Raw genomic sequence first — 9,085 nt, forward strand, 5'->3', positions numbered from 1 at the left:
GTTTCTTTGCAAGGGGAATCGTTACAAGGCTGGCATGCACAAGGGGACCTAAGGGCTTAGATCACAAAATCCCGGACCTTAATACCACATTCAGTCCCATTTGAACTCCCCTTATAACTTATGAGAAAGTTTATATATTGTCTCTGAAAGGGAGGACTAGCTGTCTCGGAGAAGACATGAAAAATTCCCCTAGTGAACCTCAGTGACCCCTGTGTCTTTTAAGCTTCCAGTCTTTAGAATGGACGAGGCATTGCTGCTGTCTTTGGGCTGGTGGGTGCACTTTTGGGGTGCAGATCTTGTATCCCCACCTGATAGGTATGACCACATGACCCACTGTCCAGCCTCAAGGTCCTGTGCTAATCCCTTGCTCCCCGCACATTGCTTCAGACCATCCTCTCCCCAAATCCCACCCAAAGGGTGGGCCTTGTCTTTTACTTCTTTGCCAGTCATCTGATAAGGTGTCCTGTAGAACGCTGAGAACAGTCCAGGACTCCAAGACATTATTTCTATTTCTTTAATAGCAAGAGGCACACACAGATCTATTCAAATACAATAAACCCTGCACACATCAGTCTGCCTCAGTTTCCTTACCAGTCAGCAGTGTTCTTTTGGCCAGGGACAGAAGTCTCCGGGGCTGTCCACATTCCCCATGCTGCAGTGCACGTCTATGGTTCTGAAACAAGGAGTCTTCCTCCCTCCTGTTTATGGTCTCTGAACTTGGTCGGACACTCCCTTGTCCATCTGTAGCTAATCACAGGAATAACATAAAGGCCTACAGATGTCAACCATATATGACTATTAGCTTAGCAGAACAAAGGACTAGGTATAAAATGTTGATGTAGGTAGTTGCTAGGTACATTGTATTTGACTGATAGTTTGTTCTTAAGTTGTAAGACAAGAATCACTGTAAACAAGAGTGTACATGGTGGGAAAAGGCAAAGTGGGGAACCATTTAAGTGGGGAACCATTAAAGAATCCTTCTGGCATTTTAGGGGATGTTTAAAAGGATGTTGAGCTTAACTGAAACTTACATGTACTAACCAGAACCAGAGATGTACCACGGCAATTTATTGACATAAATGCTAATGAATCTAACTTAAGTGGCTAATGGACCTATTGAAGATAAAAACCCCAATGTTGTTGAGGAGTGGAAGGAAATATAAAAAGAGAAAGTTGAACCCATCATTAATATGTATAAAGTATGATGTGTGTTGGCGTAACCCTGTACAAAGTAAAACTCAGTCTGAGAGGAGTGGGATACATGGAACGCATTAGTCTGATGACCACACGTGGATATCCTCACCTGTTCTGGGGGGTCCCCACAAACAATGCTGCGAGTATGGAAGTGCTATCCATTTTGTAATGGCTCTATCTCCTTTGCTATGTTACAGTGTTTGTGATCTTGGATGTTTTGCCAATAAACTTTATAACATTACTTGTTGTTTTCTCAAGATATTAGTGCCAGAAAGAATGTGCCACTCTCAGAGCAGTGTTGGTTCGGGGGTCTCACAGGAGTATAAATGATTACAATTCATTTTTGGATCTGAAAATCCAATTCTGACACACAAGGAGTGTAGATCCATTGAGGAAGACATGCCCATTTATACCTAAACATTTTTCACTATACGGCACCCTCATTAGTACTTAGGCTTTGACAATATAGAACTTGTTGAGAAAGAAAAATAGAATCACAATATACCTTCAAAGTTACAAAATATCTCTCATCCTTTTATTTTAAAAATTTACAATTGTTTTCTTGATTTTTTTGTATAAATTTCCACCCGTTCTTTCTTTCTTTCTTAGAAAAAGGAATAAATGTAGAAACATTAAAAGAAGGTTGTAATTTTCTTGAAAACAAAAATCTGGAAAAGGTATGGAAGCCTTTTAAAAAATGCTATTTATATATTATCAATGAATACATTGAAAAATATCCATCAGAAATGGTCCTCATCTGTATCTATAACTGCACTTTCAATAAGGATTAGCAGAAAAGACAACCAGAGACAAGTTTTGTTTTTATTTTTTTACCTGTAAATTTAGAGGTAGAAATAGAAATATCAGGTATGAAAATTATAACCAACCTTGTGAAAATAACATCTGAATATTATTAAACCTCTCTGATGAGAAGTCAGGTGATAAATGCACATAAGTGGCATATAAGAGAGAGAAGAATAAGTCAGAAAGCAAAAGATGGATCCTAGTCAGCTCTTGGAACATTGTATAGTTATTTCCTTATCACAATCATCACATTAGTTAAGATACCTAATTTATTTAACAGATTTTTTTTCAGAGAAGCTATTGATTTTCATGGATTCCTTATTAATTGAAATCATCCTTTGAAAAATTTGAACAAGAAAATTTTCACTTAAAAGCCTTAACTATCGGAAGTCTTTTAGTGATACACACCCATTTCCACCAATTGGGGTCCTGGATCATTTACAGGCATGGATCTACGTCTGACTTATACCAACTGTTTTATTTTATTTATATACAGCTTTTTGCCCTCAGTCATTTGTGAGCGTTGTTTTTTATGAATGTGCAGTATTTGATCTCATTTGATCTTACACACATTTCTCAGGCTACATACATTGCCGATACATTGCTGAGATCAGGTTTTTAAGACAAATGGACAGTGAAAGAAAACTATGTCTCTGTTACCTTCACTGAGAACAGCATTCTGCTCATCAGTTTCCTCATGGCCTTCTTCATCTCGATGTTTCTCAGCATGTAGATTATGGGGTTCAGCATCGGGGTGATTACAGTGTAAATGACTGAGATCACTTTGTCCGGAGTGAACTGCTTGAAGGGCCAAGCATAGATGAAGATGTTGGGTATGAATTGTAGACAAACAACTGTGATCTGGGTTCCACAGGTGGACAAAGCCTTGCACTTCCCTTCCGTGACGTGGGTCCTGATCTTGATTAAAAGATCTTGATTAGATGACAGCATAGGAAATAAGCAGAATGATGAATATCTTTGCACATATTGAAGATCATCTGCAGTTTGACCAGGTGAGTATCAGTACAGGCCAGTTTGATGACTTGTGGGACATTACAGTAGAAATTGCCCTGTATTGTACCACAGAATGGCAACTAGCGGATCAATCCAAGCTGAACAACTGAGTGAGCCAATCCACCCAGCCATGCCAGTGCCACTATCCCCACACAAGTTAAGTACCGCAATGGTTTATAGATGGCCACATACCGATCAACTGCCATCCTCATAAGGCAAAATGACATTGCTCCAGTGATGAAGTGGAAGAAAAAAATCTGGAGGATGCACTCATTGAAGGAGATGGTTTTACGCTGGGTGAGGAGACCAGAGAGCCATTTTGGAGCATTTACTAATGAGTCACTGACATCCAGGAAAGCCAAGTTGATCAGCAGGAAGTATATAGGGGTGTGGGGCTGTGGTCAGTGATCACAGTGGTGATGCTGGTGAAGTTTCCCAACCAGGTGTTCAAATGGTTGATGAAGAAAACCAAAAAGAGGGATAGCTGCAGCTCAGGACTCTAGGTGAGGCCCAAGAGGACAAATTCTGTCACTGGAGTGGTAAAGTGCTTCTCCATGTATTAACTTCAAAGTATGATTGCAGAGGGCACAGTGATAATTATTGATAATGATGTAATCCCAACATCTTCCTAATATTAAATAAATATGAACTCCACCTTAACAAAAAAACACTTGCTTGGGAATTTCTTTGGTTTACTGAATTCCACACTGTTTCCTCAGCCCCAGTGATGAGAACCCTGCTTCAGCAAAACTCAAAAGCTGCACCAGTCTCAAGGTCTGGGGTCCCTGGGAGTGTAGAGAAGTGTTCTACACACTCTCATAAGTCCCCTACCACTTTCTCCATTCACCTTCATCCAGCCCTGAATGGTGCACAGCTCCCATAGTTCGTAGATTCTGGATGGCACCTAGAGATTCAGGGTTGGAAAGAATTTGAATTTGCAGGGGGAGCTCATATAGTTGGGTACTTTCAGGACCTGGGTGTTCTCATATGGGGATCTCAGCTAGATACTCACTAGATAGGCAGGGAGTAGGAATGGAAAATGTGAGAACCAATAACTTAGGGGATTCAGATGTCCAATTCATGGCCTTGTTATCAGAGATACTGAAAACCTTTATTCATCCTTTAGACAATGAGGGTCTTTGACCCTTTCTAGTGGCTACAGTAAGAGAAGGAATTAAGTCTGATTGTCTTAAACAGGAATAGCATGTCCTCAATATCTCTGAAAAATCAAGTCATTGTATTTTGATACCCATGGATTCTGGTACTGAACCTTAAACAGCCACATTTGAAAACTGTGAACACATCAACATTTCCATGTATGTATTTAGAGTGAAATGTTCAAACCTGTCACAGAATTATGGATACTCAACTCCCATTAACATTTTTTGAAAATCTGTAGATCTAGTAGAAAAATTCCTTGCTTCCCAACAAAACACGTCTATGAAATATTTGATTTGGGGGGGAGAGGGCATGTTTAAATAAGTAAAGAAATTTATTTCCATGGTATTCAAATCCAAGACTTTACTTCCATTTTAAACCTTTTTTTAAAAAATTCCAATTCTACATTAAATTTTCATTTTGATTTTCTTTGGGGGAAACAAAAAATACTTTTCAGTTTTAATAATACTTAGCTCTTTAGAGTGGTTTTCATTCATGGGTCTCAAAGCACCTTACAAAGTAGATCATGGCCACCTTGTTTACTGATGGCGATACTGAGGAACAGAATAGTGAAGTTTCTCAACTAATGTCACTTGTTGGCCAGCGGCATAGGTAGAAATAGACAGATTTCCCTAAGTTCCACTCCCAGTTCTTTCTCTGCTTGGCCATGACCCTTTCAATCACCCGCCCCCCTTATTTTCTCCCTCTGTTTTTATGTTAGCCCTCTACCTATCCATAAGAAAATAAATGGGCTGTGGGAATAAAAAAATATATGAGAAAATGTTGTGTGTAGAGAGGATAAAACTGTCTCTTATTTTCTCACACATGAGAAAGTAAGAAATGAAACATTCAGTTCACAATTTTGTGGGGGAGGAAAGGGGAAAAAAGAGATTATCCTATCCAAAATTTGTGTTTTGAGAAAAGCTCAAACTGGGGCAAGTTTTCCCCTCCCCCCAAACAATGTCAGCCAGCCCTAAAAATCTCATCCTTAAATGATAGTGCTTTGAATCAACAGGGGGAGAGTGAGGATGGCTTTGTGGATAAATTGCTTGTCTTGTATTCTGGGAAGCGGGGTTCAATTTCTCCCCTACACTTTCTGGGACCCTGGATAACTCCCAGTGCCTCCCAGCCTGGGATTCTCAAAGGAGAAAAAGGAAGTTCAGTGTGGGGTATTTCACTCTGAATTTATCCACAAATTTGGGCTTTTTCCAATTTTCACTTCCCAGATCTAACCTGCCCCAAAGAAAATATTTTTCAGATCAGAGCAGCGTAGCCCTGTTGTAATAGGAAAACCTTGGTCATAGCTAATCTCACAAAGGTCTCAGTTTTATCATAAAGAGACTCTTTACCATTCTCCTCTTAACTCACTTATGCTCCTCTTAAAGTCAAAATCAATATCCAAAAATCCACCCACTAACTTCCAGTCACTTCAATCATAAGGCCTATCGCTGCTAGTACATTGCAGATTTTGTGCAATAAGAGTTATTACCTCACACAACCTGCCATGTCAATGATCTCAGAGCTGGCTGCCTCCAAACAATTGAGAATGTCCCAGGGAAGTCACATCTCTGCGACATTCATTGTCCTCTTGAGGGGAAAGTGAACCTGGTTCTAGAAATGACACATCCCCAGAAATCTTCCTATATATCATTGCATCCCAAGCACTGGCATCAAAGATTCTTTGAAATCCCCCTGAACTTTACAGGGTGTGAACAAGGAGTTGCTACTCTAGATATTTGGCAATCTGTCACCAGGAGAGTCATTAATAAGTTCTTAGTATGTGTTATTTGGTTTATTTTTAGCCACCCAAATGCAGGATGCTTTGGAAACTTGTAAAGTTGGCTGGGTTTGACAGAAGGGGGATATTCATCACACTGGTAATTAACAGGGTATTTGTATGGCCCTGAAGCAGCAGATCATCCAGGACTCCTGAGTGTCACTGAGAGATCAGTCTGATCCAGGGGTTGGAGCCAGAGTAAGGAGTCAGGACTTGTGATATTTAATCTTTAATTAAAAATTAATCTTTAATTCCTGGAGACTCCAGGTCAATCCTGGAGGGTTGGCAGCCTATCATAAACATAGAGATAAGGGTAACATAAAATCCCTCCTGGAAAGCTGTTCTAAATCACTTAATCTGTAAAGGGTTAATAAGCTCAAATAACCTAATTGGCACCTGACCAGAAGGGCCAACGAGGAGCCATCTAAGGACAAGGAAAGGAATTTGTGCCTTGGGGAAATTTTTAACCTAAGCTGGTAGAATATAAGCTTAGGGGGTCTTTCATGCGGGTCCCCATATCTGTACCCCAGAGTTCAGAATGGGGAGGGAACCCTGACAAGCCATATCTAGAACAAGCAGAAATAGTCATTCCAAGCCCCTCATGCTCTCATTATCACAGTTTCCAAGCCACTAGTGACATTTTGGTGAGCTTTGAATGAAAGGTCAAAGTTCAAAGTTGGTCTCATTTTGGACTCATTAGTCAACAGACAATCAGTATCCACCCATTTCAACATTCCTGCTCAACAGCAACATGGGAAAGTATTGTGTCAGTGAAAGACCTGGGATAAGCATCTCCATTAGCATGATCCACTCCCTGATTTCACCAGCCAGGTCAGGAACAACGCTGGTGGGATTTCTACTAGACGGCTGTGCCCGTTGTTGAGTGTGTAGGCTGATCTGTTCACCCAGTGATAGAGAGCGGAACATTGATCTGATACATGGATGTGGGTAGGCAGCACTAGGGGGTTTCAGTTCTGCATAACTTTCTCATAAGTAAATGTGGCCTAGAAGAAATTCCTGTAAGGTGGATGCATAACAGGTTGAAAGACTGGCCTCAAACAGTAGTTATCCTTGGTTTGCTGTCTGATTTGGAGGGCGTATCTAGTGGGGTCCTACAGCAGTCAGTCCTGGCTCTGGTACTATTCAATATTTTCATTAATGAGTTGGATAATGGAAGAGAGACTATGCTAATAAAACTTGCATATGAAACCATGCTGGGAGGGGTTGCGAGCACTTTGGTAGGCAAGTTTAAAGTTCAAAATGACCTTGACAAATTGGAGAATTGGTCTGAATTCAACAAGAGGAAATAAAGACAAGTGCAAAGTACTTCACTTAGGCAGGGAAAAAAATGAAATGTTCAACTACAAAACTGGGAATAACTGGTGAGGTGGTAGTACTGCTGAAAAGAATCTAGGGGTTAGAATGGACCACAAACTGAATATGAGTCATCAATGTGATGCAACTCTGCTCGGCACTAGTGAGGCCTCAGCTAGAATACTGTGTCTAATTCTGGGCACCACACTTTAGGAAAGATGTGGACAAATTGGAGATAATCCAAAGGAGACCAACAAAAATCATAAAAGTTTTTGAAAACCTGACCTATAATGAAAGGTGAAAACCTGGGTATGTTTAATCTTGAGAAAAGAAGACTGAGGGAGGACTTGTTCAGGGCTGTTATAAAGCGGACAGTGATCAATTGTTCTCCATGTCCACTGAAGGTAGGACAAGAAGTAATGGGCTTAATCTGCAGCAAGGGAGATTTAGGTTAGATATTAAAAAAACCTTTCTATCTATAAGGGTGTTTAAGCTTTGGAACAGGCTTCCAAGGGAGATTGTGGAGATGGTGTGAATAAAAGAACAAACACATCACTCTCTCTCTCCTATTTTCTCATTTATAATAATAAATAATTAATGGAAATATCCCATCTCCTAGAACTGGAAGGGACCTTGAAAGGTCATCGAGTCCAGCCCCCTGCCTTCACTAGCAGGACCAAGTACTGATTTTGCCCCAGATCCCCAAATGGCCCCCTCAAGGACTGAATTCACAACCCTGGGTTTAGCAGGCTAATGCTCAAACCACTGAGCTATCCCCCTCACCTTTGAAAAGTTAAAATTATAAATCCAAATGAAATGAAAAGTTTTGTTTTATGATGAAATTGTCTAACAAAAACCCAAGAACGTCCATCAAAACGTGATGTTTCCAACCATAAATGCTGATTCCAGCAAATCACCTTTTTCAACTGCAATTTCTTTTTTAAATGAATGTCAACTAACTCTAAAAGCCAGTTGTATAGAGGACAGTGCTTGTACTCCAGGGAGCTGAGTTCTATTTCTGTTCTGGACATCCATTGTCACCATAATCATCATCAAATGCACCAGGACCATTGCGCCAGTCAGGGTGATCATGGTTGATGGCTTTGCATCATCCATTGTGTAGTGAAGTTCCCAGATTGACTTCCATAGGGCCAGGATTTCACCCACAGTGGATTTCCTGAAAGTCTCTCTCTCTGCATATTCTAATTAACTTTTTTCTTGATTTTTCCATGCATCCAATAAAGTACCCCAAACTGTTTTAGACATGCAATTTTGTCCAGTGGGCAAAGAACTGACAATGACATATAACTATTCCTTAATCCCAGGGTATATGTATATTCCTTATACCAGACACAATGACACATGGTGATGACAGGAATTAATTTCTATCTTGTATACCTTGTGTATGTAAACCCCTACTATGGGCCCCAACCTGCAGCCCTTCTTTAGTCAAACTTCCTATAGACTGCAGGACTGGGCCCAGGCGAATTTTGGATGAATAAAGAGGGCAGAAGTGTATGAACTGTTCGCCATCCTCAACTCCATGAAGGTTCTTCTGGCCTAGAATGGCAACTCCTTAGAGGTGCTGAGTTTTCTCAATTCCTATGCAGCACACCAGTATGGAAAGGCTGCGTGGCTAATACATGGAGGACTTCACTTTGACGCAGAACACCTGAGTTCTCTTCCCAGCGTTTCCACTGACCTGCTATGTCATTTCAGGCAAGTCATTTCCCTTGTTTCACATGCCCTCCCCCAGCTTTGTGTACTTAGATTATCATTAGGAGTTTTCCATTAGTCTGTCTCTGGGACCCTGATCTTGGTTGA

The 9,085-nt window shown here is 40.6% G+C and overlaps 1 pseudogene; it reads right to left on the reverse strand.

The window, feature by feature from the left end:
- Positions 1 to 2,643: 2,643 nt before the first annotated feature.
- Positions 2,644 to 8,377, reverse strand: LOC128846006 (olfactory receptor 4D9-like; annotated as a pseudogene).
- Between the last annotated feature and the right edge of the window lie 708 nt (positions 8,378 to 9,085).

This window comes from Malaclemys terrapin, chromosome 12 (genome assembly GCF_027887155.1).
Source record: "Malaclemys terrapin pileata isolate rMalTer1 chromosome 12, rMalTer1.hap1, whole genome shotgun sequence".
NCBI lineage: Eukaryota > Metazoa > Chordata > Testudines > Emydidae > Malaclemys > Malaclemys terrapin.